Source organism: Cibotium barometz, chromosome 29 (assembly GCF_041138505.1).
Source record: "Cibotium barometz isolate CiBa-2024 chromosome 29, ASM4113850v1, whole genome shotgun sequence".
Lineage (NCBI taxonomy): Eukaryota > Viridiplantae > Streptophyta > Polypodiopsida > Cyatheales > Cibotiaceae > Cibotium > Cibotium barometz.
Genome location: NC_141074.1, coordinates 38,800,211 through 38,821,850, shown reverse-complemented (window position 1 = coordinate 38,821,850; position 21,640 = coordinate 38,800,211). Strand labels below are relative to the sequence as shown.

The 21,640-nt window shown below is 37.0% G+C and overlaps 1 pseudogene; it reads right to left on the bottom strand.

The window, feature by feature from the left end:
• Positions 1-20,359: 20,359 nt before the first annotated feature.
• Positions 20,360-21,423, bottom strand: LOC147622150 (uncharacterized; annotated as a pseudogene).
• Between the last annotated feature and the right edge of the window lie 217 nt (positions 21,424-21,640).

The window sequence follows — 21,640 nt, the reverse complement described above, 5'->3', positions numbered from 1 at the left end:
CTTGCTCACTTAAATAATCCTACAAAAAGAACCATAATAAATAAAAAAGTTAGTCCTCATTAACACATTAGTAAGCAATAAGAACAAGATAAAAAAGAGGTAAGTGCCCTAAACCCTACTCTTAATGCATAAGTGAATGGAAACACTAGTTTATGTTAAGCCTAAACCTATGCATAATGCATATAATGCTTTAATAGAAAGCTTTGATGGAGAGCTCTCCATCAAATCTCTCTATTAGAGCTTTATGCATTAGGCTAGGGTTAGGGAAAGAGAGAAAAGAGAGGGGAAGGGAGAAAAGGAGAGAGGGGAAGGGAGAGAAGCTCACCTAAACCCTATTTCCAAGCTTTCCATGAAAGCTTGGAAGAAGACATAAAACCATGAAAGAGGGAAGAAAGCAAGAAGAGCGTACCTTGGAGAGGGAGACTTGATTTATTGAAGACCCTTGAGGGATGAGCAGAGGTGGGAGAAAAACTCGCATTGTAAGCATAGCTTTGCATGTGCAGCAATAGGGAAGAAGGTAGGTATTGACACCCATCGGAGATGATTTAGGTGGGAGTCCCAGTTTCGCAGCAGGTCGCTGAGCTAAGTAGCAAAATTTCACTGCTAGCTTTGCTAGTGCAGGTGCTAGCAACGGAAGTAGCACTTCTTGCATGGGGCCGGGTCCCACACCAGAGCCTCACCCACGGATATCCAGACAAGAGACTAATCCATCAGTTCATTCAAAACCGAACCCAAAAAAACTTCCCTTGCCCGAAAAGCACAGGCGATTCCTTCAGGATAACTTTTCTCTAATGTAGTCAAAAGCCTTATCTAACAGAACTGATCTGACCGAACCTGTAAGTCCCCTAGTCAGATCAGGGAAAAGGTTGCACTTGGATCATAGATACCAACGCTTTTTTCCTCATTGAGAGGCACAGCCGTTGATTCTTTTTCATAGAACAATTTTTGTCCGGGATTTACTTCATCTATCGTACCATAACAGAATTGAGTCTCAAATTAGGGAGCCATCCCATCCAATCCCATCCAAATTAGGGATCCATCCCATCCAATCCATGGGTTAGCTAACCGCCCAGCCACTGTAGTGATGGGATCCAATTAAGAATTTGGTTAGGTTTTGTTCCGGGTACCAGGGAAAAGAGTTCCCAGGCCCTCTAGCCGGATATTCATGCAAACTTAAAACTAGTCACTCCACTTACACACCCAATATGAAATTGCCTTTGTCTCAGCATCATCTATCTTTAAAAACAATCATTTAATGAAACCATTGTCTCACTGATCATAATCCTCAAAATCTCTGGTTGAATCCTTAATTCCAATCATTCCTTCATCAATGTGTCTCTATGGCATCATTGGCAACCAGAACGCTCACCACTTGACCACTCAGGGGCCTTTTCGATAGTTCCTAGCTCATAGTAACCGGCAATATATTCACATATCAAAATGGAAACTTCGTTGAGAATCAGCAAGATCAACCAACGGATCCATATAAAAGGGCCATGGACTCATCCGTTGAGGACCAGCAAGGTCAATCAACCAAATCCATGCCCAAATTCTGAAAACAACTCTTACTCCTTGTTCCAATATCTTCAGGGACGCACGTGTGGGTATCGTCGATGACCCAGAGTCCGAGCACCGTATGGTCAGCACCCTCTAGGATCCTTCACAGCAGGTGACCTAGCGCTTCACTCATAGGCCGCTGCTTTGGTCCCTCATCCACCATACCGGAAGCTCACCATTTTAATCGAACCGAGGCCGGTCAAGACCTCAGCTGACCTTGCTATGCGAGACGTCCTCCACTGACTCTCCGTCAGCTGTTGCAACTTTATCAGCTAGGTCTGGTGACCTTAATCACAAGATGGTCAAAACGCTTTCTCAGCATTCTTGACATAAAACAGTCATTCAAAAATAGGCCATAAATACAGTTTCTATAACGAACTCTCGTCTTTCCACCACAACAATCAACATTTCTTAATCCACATTCATTTCATATAAATTCCCATTCTCATTCAATCGCATCATTTTCCATCTCATCACTTCTTTCCTCAATCGCATTTACCCATATCCACATCTCATCACATCATATGCATTCACATCTCATGCATTCATATTTACCCGATTCGCATCACATCACATCACATTCATCACATCTTGATTCACATGACATCACATCCATTCTCATCCCATATCATTCATTCACATCCTGATTCACATGACATCTCATCCATTCACATCCTATATCATTCATTCACATCCCGATTCACATGACATCACATCCATTCACATCCCATATCATTCATTCACATCTCGATTCACATGACATCACATCCATTCACATCTCATATCATTTATTCACATCCCGATTCACATGACATCACATCCATTCACATCTATCCATTCTACATCACATCACCTCCATCCATTCTACATCACATCACCTCCATCCATTCACATCCATCACATCACATTCAATTCATATCCATCACATTCACATCCACATATATTCTTTCACATACACATCTATATCCTTTCTTTCTCATACATCCACATCCATTCTTTCACATACTCATTCACATCCATTCTTCACATATACATTCACATCCATTCTTCTCATACACATCCTTATCCATTCTTTCACATACTCAATCACATCCATTCTTCTCATACACATTCACATCCATTATCATCACATACATTCACTCATATCCCATATCATTCATTTACATTATGATTCACATGACATCACATCTCATCCATTCATTCACATTTATCTGATTCACACCGCATCTCATCACATCTATCCACATCACATTCATCTCATCACTTCTATTCATATCACATCCATCCATTCATTCTTCACATCTAGCTGACTCTCATCACATCTATTCATATCACATCCATCCATTCATTCACATCTATCTGATTCTCATCACATCTCATCACCTCTATTCTCATCACATTCGTTTAAACATAGAATTTAAGAGAATTTTTAATTTTTGATATAAAGATTCTTTAAGCATCTATTTATGCATAAAATCAACTTCAGTGGGAATAACACTTTTAACAAAATCCTTTTATGCATCTATTTATGCATAAATTCAATTTTAAGAAAAATAAACTTTTAAAACAAAAATAAATCCTTTATGCATCTTTCTATGCATAAAATCAATTTTAATGAAATTAACACTTTTGAAATAAAAATAAATTCCCTTATACATCTTTATATGCATAAAATCAAAATTAATGAGAATAACTCTTTTGAAATAAAAATAAATTTCCTTATGCATCTTTCTATGCATAAAATCAAAATTAATCAGAATAACTCTTTTGAAATAAAAATAAGTTCCTATACGCATCTTTCTATGCATAAAAGCAAAATTAATGAGAATAAATCTTTTGAAATAAAAATAAATTTTCTTATGCATCTTTCTATGCATAAAATCAAAATTAATGAGAATAACTCTTTTGAAATAAAAAAAATTCCTATACGTATCTTTCTATGCATAAAATCAAAGTTAATGAGAATAACTCTTTTGAAATAAAAATAAATTCCTTTATGCATCTTTCTATGCATAAAATCAAAATTAATGAGAATAACTCTTTTGAAATAAAAATAAATTCCCTTATGCATCTTTCTATGCATAAATTCAATTTGAATGGGAATGACACTTTTGATATAAAAACAAATCTTTTAGAATGCACAAATAGAAGGAATTACTCTTTTAGAATAACCTAATGATAAACTTTAGTTCCACAAAATTTAAGAAAATTTTGCCATAACCTCCTTTGTATGGCTGACCATTTGTCAATTTTAACATTGAATTTATGACTTGAATTAATCCAATTTGAATTCTAGTATCTCTAATCTACTCCATTTTCTAAAAATCAAGAGAGTAAACAATGAAAAGAGTTTAATCAATCTTTTAATTAAACTTTCTAGGATTAAGAGGGCTGAATTGTAAAGAAAAGAAGGGGGTGACCTTTCCATCAAGGCATAGCATCAGATTTTTATTCAAACATTTACAAAGCATAAAATTTAAGAAAACCATAGATTTAAAATTCACAAATAAGTAAGAATTAAGCTTACATGGAACTTGTAAGCTTTCCTTTGGCTTGAGGGATTGAGGGTTCTACTCTTGTTTGCAACAAGGGTGGCCACCAGTTCTTTTGGAGAGATTTAGCCAAAAACAATTGAATTATCAATTGAATTCAATGTATTTGACTTTGGGGAGGAGTAGAGTAACAGTGCATAAACACTATATACCTTTTACAAAGGGGGAGGCTTCTATTTACAGGAAAAAATTAGCCTCTAACCAAGCAAACTGATTCTAGAATTTTCCACATCAGTTTGGTCAATTTTTGACCATTTGTGGGTCAGTTTAGCTCACTTTTTGGATCTAGTTAAACAAGAGAGAGGAGAGATAAAAATATCTCATTATTTGTGAGTTTAAAACTCATCCACACATGTGAAATAGGCGCCTCCTTCATGAGGGGAATTCCCCAGACTAAGGTGTCAAAAATGCATCATTTCCTATAAATATCTCTTCTTTTTTAACCTTGTCCTTAGTCAACTCTTCATCTTATGTGAGTATTTACTCATTTTTGGGGGATTTTTCTTTTATTCTTCAATTTATCTCCTCCCTACATTTGGATTAATCTTATTGGTCCATAGGAACCTTAATCTAAAATTTTCAAAAAATCTAGACCCTCAGGCTAAGGTCCTTTTTACCTATTTTAAATTTATTCTTCTAATTGCACACTGGAAAGTTCTTTTTGAATTTCTGTTTCAAGGAAAATCATTTTAATAAGAAGGGATATTTTTCCATCCAAAGATATCTAGAAACTGAATTACCTCTCTCTAGAACATTTTCTCTCTCTAGGCCAGATAAAAACAAGATCTGTTATTATTCTCAAAAGGGGATTGATTACAGGGGAGAAGCTGGACATCTTGAGGGACTGGGGGAGGAATCTTACATCCTACCCCACTTAAAAAACGTGAGATGTCCTCATCTCAATCACTTCGAGCGTTACTGCCTTGGAAGTGGACGGCCGATTTGGGAACAACTCTCTTTGACCTCCCCTATTCTGAGGCAGAGGTCTTGCATTACTTTGGTTTGAAATTGCGGGTTGGTTGGAGGGTCTACCTCTGGGATTTCCCTGATATTGACGGATAGAAACCTGATTACTCTGGAAGGAAGGAGCTGGAGTCTGGAATCTTGATCCCTGATTTTCTTGCCCTGAAATCCTTGATCCAAAAGGAGTTGGACAATCCATACTGCGATGTCCAAATCCTTGACAGTTATAGCATTTCAATCCCTTGTTCAAGGGTGGAACTTCTGAAGTTGAATTCCAGGGGATTGAGTTTCGAAAAAAGGACATTTCTTCCATTCTGAAACTTCCCATATCCTCGGATTGACCCTGATATCTCTTAGGCGGTGGAAGGTTGAAATCATTTCCTCTAAATATCTCTTCTTTTTTAACTAATAAACCTTGTCCTTAGTAGTCAACTCTTCATCTTATGTGAGTATTTACTCATTTTTGGGGGATTTTTCTTTTATTCTTCAATTTATCTCCTCCCTACATTTGGTTTAATCTTATTGGTCCATAAAAACCTTAATCCAAAATTTTTAAAAAGTCTGGACCCTAAGGTCCTTTTTACCTATTTTAAATTTATTCCAATTGCACACTGGAAAGTTCTTTTTGAATTTCTGTTTCAGGGGAAATCAATTTAATAAGAAGGGATATTTTTCCATCCAAAGATATCTAGAAACTGAATTATCTCTCTCTAGAATATTTTCTCTCTCTAGGCCAAAATAGATAGAAACAAGATCTGTTATTATTCTGAAAAGGGGATTGATTATAGGGGAGAAACTTGACATCTTGAGGGACTAGGGGAGGAATCTTACATCTTACCCCACTTAAAAAACGCGAGATGTCCTCATCTCGCAGGTGGAGTATGATCTCTTTCATCATCATCTTCTTCTTCTTCTTCAATCACTTCTAGGGTTACTGCCTTGGAAGTGGACGGCCGATTTGGGAACAACTCTCTTTGACTTCCCCTATTCTGAGGTAGAGGTCTTGCATTATTTTGGTTTGAAACTGCGGGTTGGTTAGAGGGTCTACCTCTAGGATTTCCCTAATTTTGCATTTTGTCGGATAGAAACCTGATTACTTTGGAAGGAAGGAGCTGGAGTCTAGAATCTTGATCCCTGATTTTGCCGGATAGAAACTTGATTACTTTGGAAGGAAGGAGCTGGAGTCTGGAATCTTGATCCCTGATTTCCCTACCCCCGAAAACCTTGATCCAAAAGGAGTTGGACAATCCATACTGCGATGTCCAAATCCTTGACAGTTATAGCATTTCACTCCCTTGTTCAAGGGTGGAACTTTTGAAGTTGAACTCCAGGGGATTGAGTTTCGGGAAAAGGACATTTCTTCCATTCTGAAACTTCCCATATCCTGGGCTTGATCCTGATATCTCTTAGGCGGTGGAAGGTTGGAATCACCTTCTTGAAAGGTGATGGTGCTGGCTTTGGTGGGACCTTGACATCAAAGGCCTTGGAGAAATCCTTCGCCATCTGCACTGCTTAGGCCATGGAAACTGGCTTGGCTTTCTTCACCAAAATATTCAAAGGTTCGTTCAGTCCCTGAATGAACCTGGCCATCAGTTGTTCTTCATTCAGCGGTGGGTGGCGAGTATTTGAGGAGGAGAGCGATTGCTTGGTGATATACTTCAATAGTTATGCTCCCCTGGGTTAACTCTAGAAATTCGTTCATTTTTGTTTCCAAAAAGCTAGGAGGACAGAACCTCGTCCTTAGGTAAATTTTGAGATCATTCCATGTCTGGGTATTCCGATCCAGACGGTTTGTCTCGCAGTGGTTTCTCCATGCCACTCTGGCTATTTCTACTATCTTCAGCCTTGCAAGAGCCATTTTGCTCTTCTTATTGTACCCGGTGACATCAAAGTACTCTTCCATTGCTTCGATCCACTTCTCCACAACCTCGCCCAAGTTTTCCCCTTCACCCTTGAAAGGTCCAAGCTGCGAACTATGAAGAGTTTTATAAACATCCAAGTCAAGCTCTTCCTCATTGAGTTGGGGGTTATCATCTCTACCACGACAACCTTGATCCATGTTCCTATCAATACGAAAAATCTTGTTAAGTCTCTTATTTATGATTCAAATCCGATTTTTGATTCATTTGATTCTGGGGTTCTTTAGATAGGTCGGCTCCCCACAGAATCGTGGGATAAAGATACTCGCATTATTAGATAACAATTCATTCAGAACATATCATTCATATCTTTCACAGAAAAATGGTCTATTAGACCAAAATGTCCATCTAAACAGTACTCCATGGGGGATTTCAATTTTATAGACTTTTAATGTTGGAATTAGGGTTGCAGGAAAGCACACAAAGCTTAGAGAAGAAGAAGCAAGAAAATGCATACAACACACAGTGTATTAGATTGTGTCAATGTATAAAAGATAAGTTAGCCCTAGAATAATGGGCGTATATACAAGCCGGGGGAAAAAACCCCCTAAAGAGGGAAAAAGTGCCCCAGCAGTCCTAAGTGTGTTCATACACATCATTGCCTATATATGGCAACAAATCCCCCCTGAAGTGATGGTGTGAATGAGAGCTAGCACTCATGTATAGGGAAGTGCCATGCCCAAAGTAGATCAGTCCACAAAGGGGAGCAAGCCCAAAGCTTTGCAGAAAGCTTTGAACTTCTCACGAGGAAGCGCCTTTGTGAAAAGATCGGCGAGGTTGCCCTTTGTTGCCACATAGGCCAAGCTAATCTCTCCTGCTGAGAGTCTCTCCCTGACATAGTGATAATGCACCTCAATGTGCTTTGTGCGAGCATGAAAAACTGGGTTTCTCGCAACTGTCAATGCGCTCTGACTGTCAGTGTAGATAGAGGTGGCAGACTCTTGTCCAACACCACCCAAGTCAACCATAAGCTGTCTGAGCTACACACACTCAACCGTTGCTGTGAAAGCTACCCTATACTCAGCTTCACAACTAGAAGTGGCCAAAGTAGGTTGCTTCTTGCTCAACCAAGATATGCATGAGCTACCGAGCATGAAACACAAACCACTTGTGGACACTCTTGTGTCATAGCAACCAGCCCAAAAAGCACGTAAATCTGGCACGGTAACGATCCCCCCTTGGGATAAAACAGCCCAAGATGTATGGTGCCACTCAAGTAGCGACGAAAGATGCGCTTCCAATGCTGAGACCCTGGGCTATGCATAAACATGCTCACCTGTGAGACTGCAAACTGAATGTCCGACCTTGTAATGCATACATAAATGAGGCAACCAACAGCTGTATGATAGAGTGTGACATCAAAGTGATCTCCAGCATCATGAAGACTCAACTTCAAACCTGTCTCCATTGGAGTAGCAATAGGCTTGCAGTCTTCAAGGCCAAATCTAAACAACAATGGCTCAAAATACTTTGTCTGACACAAAGCAATACCTCCATCACACTGCTTAAATTGTATCTCCAAATAATGATGCAAATGCCCCAAATCTGACATCTCAAAAGAGGCATTCAAATCAGCCTTAAAATCAGCAATATGACTTTCATTTGGTCCTGTGAGCAGCATGTCATCGACATAGAGAGCAATGATTAGATGTACATCATCCACACGTTTAACATACAAAGTGCTTTCTATTGGACTATTCTGAAAACCATGTGCAGTCAAATAGGCATGTATCTTTTCATACCAAGCTCGTGGAGCTTGCATAAAGCCTTTTTCAACCTACACACTTTGTTTTCCTGCCCTCTTTGAACAAAACCACAAGGCTGCGATACATACACCTCCTCATGCAAATCTCCATTCAAGAATGCAGTCTTTATGTCCAACTGATGTACATGCCAACCATTATGAGCTGCCAATGCACAAATGCTACGAATGGTAGTCATACGACAAGTGGGAGCAAAGGTCTCATCAAAATCAATGCCCTTTTCTTGAGCATAACCCTTTGCAACAAGTCTAGCCTTATAGCGATCAACACTGCCATATGGCTTTCGTTTCAACTTAAAAACCCACTTACATCCAATGCCCTTTTTACCAATAGGCAAATCACACAAAGACCATGTATCATTCTTCATTATAGCATCATATTCACTTTGCATTATAGCCAACCAATTATTTGATTTTTGTGCCTCATCAAATGAAAGAGGTTCTTCCTCTTCACACATACTAGACACAGCCAAAGCATAACAATCTGATGCATAAGAGGCATGCTGAAAACCTGAACGAGTACGACTAGACATAGGTGCATCAATTTTACTATTAGGCAAGGTTTGCACCAGCCATTTAGGCATACCTCTAGCCTGCTCATTTTCAGCCTTATCCTCATAAATTACATCCTATAAATCTGCATCACAAATAGGCTGATCTATGATGTCGTTTGAAATCTGCATAGGCTGAATATTTGCCTCATTAGGACTTACATTTGAATTCCCACCTATAAACAGAGGCAACAATGTATCAAATGTTGAAATATACAAGTGAATAGGGTGTGTGCAGGAACAAGCCCTTGGTTAGAGGCTGTAAAGAGGATGTGTAAATGTGAAAGAACCTGTGAACAGGTGAGAAGAATCTACTGGGAGAGAATAAAGGGTAGCATGAGAAGATTTAGGAAGTGTGGAGATATTATGGGAAAAGTGAAGAGGTGCAGAGAATCAAGCAAAAGAGGTGGAGATATTCTGGGAGAGGTGGAGTGAATCAAGGAGAAATCAATGGGATTAGATGCTTTGATGTTGTAAACTATAAATTGAGGCATTGGCCTAATGAGAATTTTCAGGTTTTTTATTATCCACGCCTACATTAAGCTATTTGCTAATTACTCACTAATTACATCTTAATTATTTGCTAATTACATCTTAATTATTTGATAATTACTCACTAATTATATCTTAATTATTTACTAATTACTCACTAATTATGTCTTAATTATTTACTAATTACTCACTAATTATATCTTAATTATTTACTAATTACTCACTAATTATGTCTTACGTCTTAATTATTTGCTAATCATTTTATTAATGATGTTGATTCTAGTATTTGATCCACCATAGCTCATCACATTGCTCTAATTTCAACATGGTATCAGAGCCATGCCTAGAATCCATTAGGTTTATGAGCCCATTATCTAATTAATTAAGATTAGTAGATAATTAGAAATTAATCAAAATTTTAGTTATTTTTCACCTCACCTCTGCACCCCCAGCCAGTGGAGGAGCTCCCTCTCCTTGCACACATCAAATTAGCCCAAGCCCTTTTAGGTACTCAAACTAGACTCAAGGGGCTACACACCTCAAAGGAATTGAAGCAAATCAGTGCAGAACGCCGGCGCGACAGCCCGGATTGAAGGCATGTTTTTTTCTGAGAAAATTTGACATTGCAGCTGCTCCAAATCAAATTGGTCTAATTCCTCATAGCTCCAGGGGTTTTCAAGCATGCTCTACAAGCTGGTGAAGACAGAATTCAATTTGATGAAGTCTACGGTGAGTTCCAAGCTCTTCATCAAATCTGCAGGTGACTTTGGTAAAACAGAGATTAAGCTTTCAATATTTGGTCAAATCTTGTGTTTCTTGGCTTAATCCTCTACTAGACTCATTGCTATTGATGGCCTTGAAAGAATTTGAGCTCATTTGAAGTCTAAGGCATCAGATCTGGACTCCCCGCATACTCTGTTTTCTGCACACAAAATAATGGATTAATTTACTAATCAGTGATTAATTTACAATCAATGCTGATCACTATATTTTGGTGCAATTGAGGGTTCAAATTAACCATTAGGTATCTGATACAGATCCCTATAACTTCAAATTGTAATTCGGAGTTGGTTTGATACTCCAACCATTCCGTACAAATTGGTTACCCTTGATTTAATGTAATTTCTGCTAAAATTGTGCTGATAAAATTGTGATAATCATCATTTTGCATTTAACCCTTGGTTAATGCTTGTAAATCTCACTCAAATTCAAGATTATTCACAGCCACAGTTGCATTTGGGAATGTGCATAAGAATTCATGCTATATGCATTATGTATTGGGCACATTACATCAGTGTAAATATGGGATCAGACACTGCCCTTGTCTAGAATAAGGCAAGAGGTAAGACCTCCCGCATAGATTTGGGTTTGCATTGCATAATGATACAAGATAAACATCAAAAACCCAAAGAAACTGTCAGCAAAACATTTGAACATGTTGCTCACATGGAGCAAGAAGACCTGACGGACAAGCTCATGGTCCCAGCCATGAAAGAAGAAGAACATCTCCTTCTAAGAAGAAGATCCACACCAAGAAGATATAAAGAAAGACACGGACACGAGAAGAGAAGCTGCCCCAAGAAGACTGAAAGAAGACATGGACGCGTGGAGAGAAGCTGCCACGACAAGAAGACTGAAGAAAAGAGAAGATGTGAGGCTCCAAAGAGTGAGGAGCCATGTGAAAATCTCTGAGAAAGAGAGAGAGAGAGAGAGAGACCCCACAACCCAATGTAACCTGCCCCAATGTAACCTGCCCCAATAAAGTAAAACCATCTCTGAGCCACCGATGATGTAGGCCACATGGTAGATGTATGTGTGAGCACTTTAGTCAAGGTCGCCGGCAACTATAATAAGCCTTGGATACATAGAGAGAGAGAGAGTGTCAAGGACTATGAGTTTAGGGACTTGAGGCACTGGTCGCGGGCTATCAAGTAAGAGAGAAACTTGGTATAGGGTCCAGGTGTGCTAAGTTAACTTGAGGGGAGGTGTGCTAGACACTGGTCGCGGACTATCAAGAGGGAAACTTGGTATAGGGTCCAAGTGTGCTAGAGAGTATTCACTTGAGGGGAGGTGTTGAAATATACAAGTGAATAGGGTGTGTGCGGGAACAAGCCCTTGGTTAGAGGCTATAAAAGAGGATGTGTAAATGTGAAAGAACCTATGAAAAGGTGAGAAGAATATACTAGGAGAGAATAAAGGGTAGCATGAGAAGATTTAGGAAGTGTGGAGATATTCTCCCCTAGCCGGATATTCATGCAAACTTAAAACTAGTCACACCACTTACACACCCAAAATGAAATTGCCTTTGTCTCAGTATCATCTATCTTTAAAAACAATCATTTACTGAAACTATTGTCTCACTGATCATAATCCTCAAAATCTCCAGTTGAATCCTTAATTCGAGTCATTCCTTCATCAGTGTATCTATGGCATCATTGGCAACCAGAACGCTCACAACCTGACCACTCAGGGGCCTTTTCGATAGTTCCTAGCTCATAGTAATCGGCAATATATTCACATATCAAAATGGAAACTCCGTTGAGAATCAGCAAGATCAACCAACGGATCCATATAAAAGGGCCATGGACTCATCCGTTGAGGACCAGCAAGGTCAATCAACCAGATCCATGCCCGAATTCAGAAAACAACTCTTACTCCTTAATCCAATATCTTCCACGACGCACGTGTGGGTATCGTTGGTGACCCAGAGCCCCAGCACCGTATGGTCAGCACCCTCTAGGATCCTTTGCAGGTGACCTAGCGCTTCACTCATAGGCCGCTTCCTTGGTCCCTCATCCACCATACTGGAAGCTCATAATTTTAATCAAACGGAGGCTGGTCAACCTTGCTACGCGAGACGTCCTCCGTTGACTCTCCGTCAGCTGTTGCAACTTTATCAGCTAGGTCTCCACTATGACCTTAATCACAAGATGGTCAAAATGCTTTCCCAGCATTCTTGACATAAAATAGTCATTCAAAAATTGGCGATAAATACAGTTTCTATAACGAACTTCCGTCTTTCCACAATAATCAACATTACTTAATCCACATTCATTTCATATAACTTCCCATTCTCATTCAATCACATCATTTTCCATCTCATCACTTCTTTCCTCAAATATCCTCATCAGATCTCATCCACTCGCATTTACCCATATCCACTCGAATTTTCCCATATCCACATCTCATCACATCATATTCTTTCACATCTCATCCATTCATATTTCCCCGATTCACATCACATCACATAACATTCATCACATCTTAATTCACATGACATCACATCCATTCTCATCCCATATCATTCATTCACATCTCGATTCACATGACATCTCATCCATTCACATCCCATATCATTCATTCACATCCCGATTCACATGACATCACATCCATTCACATCTCATATCATTCATTCACATCTCGATTCACATGATATCACATCCATTCACATCTCATATCATTCATTCACATCCTGATTCACATGACATCACATCCATTCACATCTCATATCATTCATTCACATCCCGATTCACATGACATTATATCCATTCACATCTACCCATTTTACATCACATCACCTCCATCCATTCACATCCATCACATCACATTCACATCACCTCCATCCATCACATCACATTCACATCACCTCCATCCATTCACATCCATCACATCACATTCACATCCATCACATCACATTCAATTCATATCCATCACATTCCATTCATATCCATCACATTCACATCCACATATATTCTTTCACATACACATCTATATCCGTTCTTTCACATACATCCACATCCATTCTTTCACATACTCATTCACATCCATTCTTCACATACACATTCACATCCATTCTTCTCATACATATCCTTATCCATTCTTTCACATCCATTCTTCTCATACACATTCACATCCATTATCATCACATACATTCACTCATATCCCATATCATCACATACATTCATTCATATCCCATATCATCACATACATTCATTCATATCCCATATCATTTATTTAAATTCTGATTCACATGACATCACATCTTATCCATTCATTCACATTTATCTGATTCACGTCGCATCTCATCACATCTATCCACATCACATTCTCATCACTTCTATTCATATCACATCCATCCATCCATCCATTCACATCTATCTGATTCTCATCGCATCTATTCTCATCCATCCATCCATTCATTCACATCTATCTGATTCTCATCACATCTATTCTCATCACATTCGTTTAAACATAGAATTTAAGAGAATTTCTAATTTTTGATATAAAGATTCTTTACGCATCTATTTATGCATAAAATCAACTTCAGTGGTGGGAATAACACTTTTTACAAAATCCTTTTATGCATCTATTTATGCATAAATTCAATTTTAAGGAAAATAACACTTTAAAGAAAATCCTTTATGCATCTTTCTATGCAAGCATAAAATCAATTTTAATGAAATTAACGCTTTTAGATTAAAAATAAATTCCCTTATGCATCTTTCTATGCATAAAATCAAAATTAATAAGAATAAATCTTTTGAAATAAAAATAAATTTCCTTATGCATCTTTCTATGCATAAAATCAAAAATAATGAGAATAACTCTTTTGAAATAAAAATAAATTCCCTTATGCATCTTTCTATGCATAAAATCAAAATTAATGAGAATAAATCTTTTGAAATAAAAATAAATTCCCTTATGCATCTTTCTATGCATAAAATCAAAATTATTGAGAATAACTCTTTTGAAATAAAAATACATTCCCTTATGCATCTTTCTATGCATAAAATCAAAATTAATGAGAATAACTCTTTTGAAATAAAAAAATTTCCTTTATGCATCTTTCTATGCATAAAATCAAAATTAATGAGAATAACTCTTTTGAAATAAAAATATATTCCCTTATGCATCTTTCTATGCATAAATTCAATTTGAATGGGAATGACACTTTTGAAATAAAAACAAATCTTTTAGAATGCACAAACGGAAGGAATTACTCTTTTAGAATAACCTAATGATAAACTTTAGTTCCACAAAATTTAAGAAAATTTTGCCATAACCTCCTTTGTATGGCTGACCATTTCTCAATTTTAACATTCAATTTATGACTTGAATTAATCCAATTTGAATTCTAATAATCTCCTATTTATGCAACATCCTTGGCTTGATTAAGGGTTGTCGCACTCTCATAAGCCTTTCTCTTTCTAATTAAGCGTAAATATCATAAATTTCTAGTTTTTTCTTCATAAATCAGCCCATTACTCTCTAATAACCTCCTTCAATACCAATGTCAAAGGAACACACCCAAATCAAGAAGTTCTCGGGAGAGGGCTTCCACACTTAGCAAGTCCTTGTCAAGTACAGCCATTATCATGCTTCATCTTGATGAGGCTCTCACCATGTGGACCAGCTTTCGACTCCAAAGGAGAAATGGGATGAGCTTGATAAGCTCTATGGAGCTCGTGGTGGTAAGAATTCCAAGATCTCACTCAAAATTGAATTTTTCAGCTTGGAACTCAAAGAGGGAGATGGCATTGGAGCCTTCATCTCTCACTTGAAGGGCCTTATGGCTCAACTTGCATCAATGAATGCGAGAATGGATGAAGATGATGCAGTGGCTGTTTTGCTAAAAGCAGTCAAGAAGGTGTACCCCACCTTAGTCACCACTCTAAAGAACATACCTAATCCCACCCTCGAAGGATTCATTCAATCTTGTCTTGATGAAGAAAAGAGGCCAAAGGGAGGAGCTGAATCTTCAAATGCAACACTTCATCGAATATCGAACAAGCTTTGTCACATCAAGTGGTCAAAGTAAGATGTGCCCATTGCAAAAAGGTGGGTCATTTGGCAAATAATTGTTGGATCAAATATCCCAACAAAATGAAATGTAACAAGTGTAAACAAACGGGACATATCACTTCTAAATGTCCTAACAAAGAGTCAGAGGCTAACTTTGTATCAATATCTAACTCCTCTGAGCACCTATTTTAAAATGTAACAACACCTATATTCCTAAACCTTGTACGCCTAATGTTATAAAGGCAACCTATGTCCAATACCACCTATTCCAATTCTTTTATAGTTGGTATTGAGGGAGGGTATTAAAAGACTAAGGTCATGTAAAAGGGTAGGAGAAAGGTGTGTGTGTGAAGGGACTTAAGGTCCACTAGCTCACCTATTTAAAGGTGGAGCTAGAAGGCTTTTATGTATTGAGCAAGAAGCCTAGTTGTATTTGAGCAACTTAACACTAGTTTGGTACCAAAAAAGGACACTTAAGTGTCCTTTTTTGGACGATGCAAATAAAATGCTACTTGCACTAGGAAAGACATATTCAAAATCCCTCTTGAGGAGTTTGAATATGTGACCTAGTGTGTCTTTAAAAAATGTAACCTTGCAATTTGGATGTTGGCACGATAAGGAATTACACCCATAAATAGGACTTGCATGAGACTGCAACTCAGGTTTGAGAAAACCGCCTTATAAGCTTAGAGAAAAAAATCACTAAGCCCCGTGAAAAATTCCAAGTAATTATTTCATATTTGTGTCAAATATTTTACCAAGTTTCACATGAAATAAAATTCAATTGAGAGTGTCTAAAATAGTAGGAAGTTGTATGTGTTTGATACACCACTTTTTAGCTTCCATTTGTATCCAAACCAATACATGGTTTTAATGTGTTTGCAAGTTTTTTAAGGTGATACAATGCTTACTCTATCCATTGAGATCTTAAAGTTATATGTAAAAGCCCCTTAGTAAGCTACAAATATTAATTGTTTCAAAATGTCAAAACTGCACACAACAAAACTTCTAGATTTAGATTCTTGAGTCATACGTATTACATTCCTTAGTAAACTTGCAACATTTTGTCTGTATAGAATAATTCCGCTAAGGTACATTGTACAAACATAATTTGGGCACCTAAAACCTTTGTTTCATGGTTGTTGAGAGAGAATTTAGAAAATTTGAAAAATGTAGCACGATTGAAAAACTAAGACAGCGCTCAAGTAGCAAGATTTACTTGAGCTTAGGACCCCAAAAAAATCTGTATTAACTTGGTTTTGAACTATATAATCATTTTCGATTGCCAGTTTGCACTAACATAACCCTAGTTTTATGGAAGTACCTTTGGAAGGCCAAAATTTTTCTCTTTTTCAGCATCTTGGTAATTATGAGATTTTTGTTATAGTTCACAAGTAGCTTAGGAACTAGGACCTAAAGGAGATTGTGTTGTTTTGAAACCCCAAGTTCTACCAATTGACTTTTACAAACATGAAAAATTCTAGAATCAGTTTGCTTGGTTAGAGGCTCATTTTTTCCTATAAATAGAAGCCTCCCCCTTTGTAAAAGGTTAATAGTGTTTATGCACTGCTACTCTACTCCTGCCAGAGTCAAATACATTGAATTCAATTGATAAGTCAATTGTTTTTGACTAAATCCTCTCCAAAAGAACTGGTGGCCACTCTTGTTGCAAACAAGAGTAGAACCCTCAATCCCTCAAGCCAAAGGAAAGCTTACAAGTTCCATGTAAGCTTAATTCTTACTTATTGTGGCCCTACGGGCGTTTTTATATAACTAATGAAAGGATCTTTTCTCGGGAAATTTTTTTTCTTACTTATTATGAATTTTAAATCTATGGTTTTCTTAAATTTTATGCTTTGTAAATGTTTGAATAAAAATCTGATGCTATGCCTTGATGGAAAGGCCACCCCCTTCTCTTCTTTACAATTCAGCCCTTCTTAATCCTAGAAAGTTTAATTAAAAGATTTATTAAACTCTTTTCATTGTTTACTCTCTTGATTTTTAGAAAATGGAGTAGATTAGAGATATTAGAATTCAAATTAGATTAATTCAAGTCATAAATTAAATGTTAAAATTGAGAAATGGTCGGCCATACAAAGGAGGTTATGGCAAAATTTTCTTAAATTTTGTGGAACTAAAGTTTATCATTAGGTTATTCTAAAAGAGTAATTCCTTCCATTTGTGCATTCTAAAAGATTTGTTTTTATTTCAAAAGTGTCATTCCCATTAAAATTAAATTCATGCATAGAAAGATGCATAAGGATTTTTTTTTTAATTTCAAAAGAGTTATTCTCATTAATTTTGATTTTATGCATAGAAAGATGCATAAAGGAATTTATTTTTATTTCAAAAGAGTTATTCTCATTAATTTTGATTTTATGCATAGAAAGATGCATAAGGGAATTTATTTTTATTGCAAAAGAGTTATTCTCATTAATTTTGAATTTATGCATAGAAAGATGCATAAGGGAATTTATTTTTATTTCAAAAGAGTTATTCTCATTAATTTTGATTTTATGCATAGAAAGATGCATAAGGGAATTTATTTTTATTCTAAAAGTGTTAATTTCATTAAAATTGATTTTATGCATAGAAAGATGCATAAAGGATTTATTTTTTTTAAAGTGTTATTTTCCTTAAAATTGAATTTATGCATAAAAGGATTTTGTAAAAAGTGTTATTCCCACTGAAGTTGATTTTATGCATAAATAGATGCGTAAAGAATCTTTATATCAAAAATTAAAAATTCTCTTAAATTCTATGTTTAAACAAATGTGATGAGAATAGATGTGATGAGAATAGATGTGATGAGAATCAGATAGATGTGAATGAATGGATGGATGGATGTGATATGAAGAGAAGTGATGAGAATGTGATGTGGATAGATGTGATGAGATATGACGTGAATCAGATAAATGTGAATGAATGGATGAGATGTGATGTCATATGAATCAGAATGTAAATGAATGATATGGGATATGAGTGAGTATGTGAAAGAATGGATGTGGATGTATGTGAAAGAACGGATATAGATGTGTATGTGAAAGAATATATGTGGATGTGAATGTGATGGATATGAATTGAATGTGATGTGATGGATATGAATTTAATGTGATGGATATGAATTGAATGTGATGTGATGGATGTTTACTTTTGCTCACAGCCAAGCAATTTTTTGCACAGGAAATTGTCACACAGGAACTGTCATTTTAGATGACTCCTACTCTTGTCAGACCAAGAAAATCCTCACACACACAAAACTTCAGTTTCAAAATACACACATTCCTCTTAGATCACTACTACATTGTATCTACACTCAAGACACTGAATATGCAAAGTACAAGAAACAGGAATAAGACAGATAGACTCACAAACTGCATCTTGCATTCAGAAATCCCCCATAGCTACACACAAAATCCACCTAGTATCAAGAACGTCCATAACTGAAAAGCCTTCTCCCTTTTCAAGAGCCAAACGACTTTTTAACTTCTAGGATATGAAAAGTCTCCAAAATAGACTAAGGATTCATACATATGATAAAAGTAATTCCTCCTAGGGTCTAGCCTAAACAGCTGGCACAACTCGGTGGCTTGAGCCAAAGGCTAACATCGGACCCACAATCCCTTGATCCGTAATCTAGACAGGCAAAGAATCTTGCAAAGATAAGCATAAACGCCATCAGAACATCCTCCTCTTTGAAATTTTGCATATCCGCTGACTTTCCATTTGAAACATAATGCTCCACTGCTGATTTTTGACTAATTTGCTGCACTGCCGACTGCTGATATGACTTCCTACCTTGACGTTGAAATCATGCTTCCTCCACATTTTGAAAATTGGACCATACTCCCTTGTCAAACAGAATGAAAGAAACCTGACTGTCAAATTAGATAACACTTCCAGAATACTTAAAAATTTTGCATCATAATTCTACCTTGAATCTGATCTAATCCTCCACACCTGTTTTGACATAATCAAATTTGTAAAACCTGCTTCACATTCATCAAATATCTGCACTTGACATCCTCCAAGTTGAATGCTATCAAAACTACCTTTGTCAAATAAATCTAAACCCAAATCTACCAAATAGTCAAACTGATCACCAACTTTGTTCACAATGAAAACATTTTGAAAGTTAGACAGAACATTTCTCATCAACATCAGAGATTGAGATACTTCAAAACCAAAATTTTAACCCTTGATAACTTTTGCAACTTCCCTCATAAGATTTTGACATTCCGTTTGAATCCTCCAGCGATCAAAATCAATCTCAATCAACTTGTGTAGGTTTATTTGGTGTGACACCAATATGCAAGAAACCTACTGAGATGTATATAAACCAAGTTTGCTCTGAAATATGAAAATTCCATAAAAATCAAGAAAATAATCCACATATAATCCTCTAAACCTATTTAGATGTGATCTGATCCACAAACCATAAAAACTGATCACTATGCATCCTATAATGCATTCTTCATTGCCCAATCAGCAACTCCAAAATCTGCAACACATGAATATCTAAATTTTGACAATCTGCCATCATCTGTATTTTAGAATTTGTCATCCACATCTGACAACCCATTTTGCACAAATTCACCTCCATTCTGTCATCAACTTGAAAGCACACATCATTCAACAAAAATATATTTGAATTGAGAACAACTTTTCCCACATCCATTTTAGAATGCACATCCATCAAACTTAAGCTTAAAATTTCATCAGCCCGCATTTTAGGCATCATATACTGATCCCCCAAATGTGTCAATCAATCCACTTGTTCAAATTCTTTGCAACTGAAACATCTCCTTGCTGAATATCAACTTGTGACATCAAAATATGTCCTTCAAAACATTCAGAGTCAAAATTGTGATTTCCTTGATCATCCGCAATATCACTTATATCAGTCGAAAAATCCACTTGAATCCACCAACTATCAAAATTAGCATTTGGAAACTCCTCTGGTATTCCTGCAGCACCTGAAATGTGACCATAACAATTACCAGCAACAACCATGCTTTGATGTACAAGAACGGATTTTGCTCTTGTTCCGCCATATTCCTCTGAAATACACTTGCTTGCTGGAAATTCCTCCCACTGGTTTTTTGATTGCAAAATCTGTTTATAGGGTTCAAATATCAATTCTGCAATATCTTTTGGCTTCAAATCCTCCTGTGCGGATCTTTCTGGTGGAAATTCTTCTTGAACTGACATATTTGCCAAAAATTCCTCTTCAACAAATCTGATTTCAGAGAATTCCTCCTGATTTGATTCTTTATCTCTGTAATTCCACACACATCATCCATGGAACCTAAAAACAACTAAATCACATCCTCCTCTTCATTCATCTTGGTATCCGCCTCTTCAATTGCGCTTTGAATGACATGAACAACATCATTGCTATGTATGATCTGCTTCTCCTCACAACATTCCTCAGATGCAAGTGACATATGTAACCTAATGTTGAGCAATGAATCTTCCTCTTCCACTCCATGAGCATACTCTAGTGGTAGGTTAGGGGTATCTAGGGGCTCTTCTAGGCTCTCTTGGCCAACCTCCTTTTGCACCTCCTTCTCCTCCATCTTTGGTATCCCTACTTGATGGATTTCAATCTCCATGCCAACCCATCTGTCATCATCATCACTCAATTACCCATTGAATTCATCCTCATGTGCATCCCTCAACTTCTCACATGCTTTTTGTAACTTCCCAATGCTTTTCCTACTGGAACATGACTTTCGCTTGTCTCCTTTGTGATCAGCTAACCATTCATATGCACTCTCTAAGTCATCCTCAAAATCCGCCAGCCTTTCAAATGTAGTTTCCATTTCCTCCCAAGATGATGCTTTATGCACTTTATGGATGATTTTATGAAACTTTGTGCATAGGTCAACCATACACCATTTCCTACATGCATCTTTATTTGAGCACTCATCCATTGCACATGGACAATCATCTACCTCATGCTTCCGACTCATGCAAACCTCACATTTTTTCTTCTTCTTCTTACCGCCCATGACACACTCACATAATTAAAATACAACA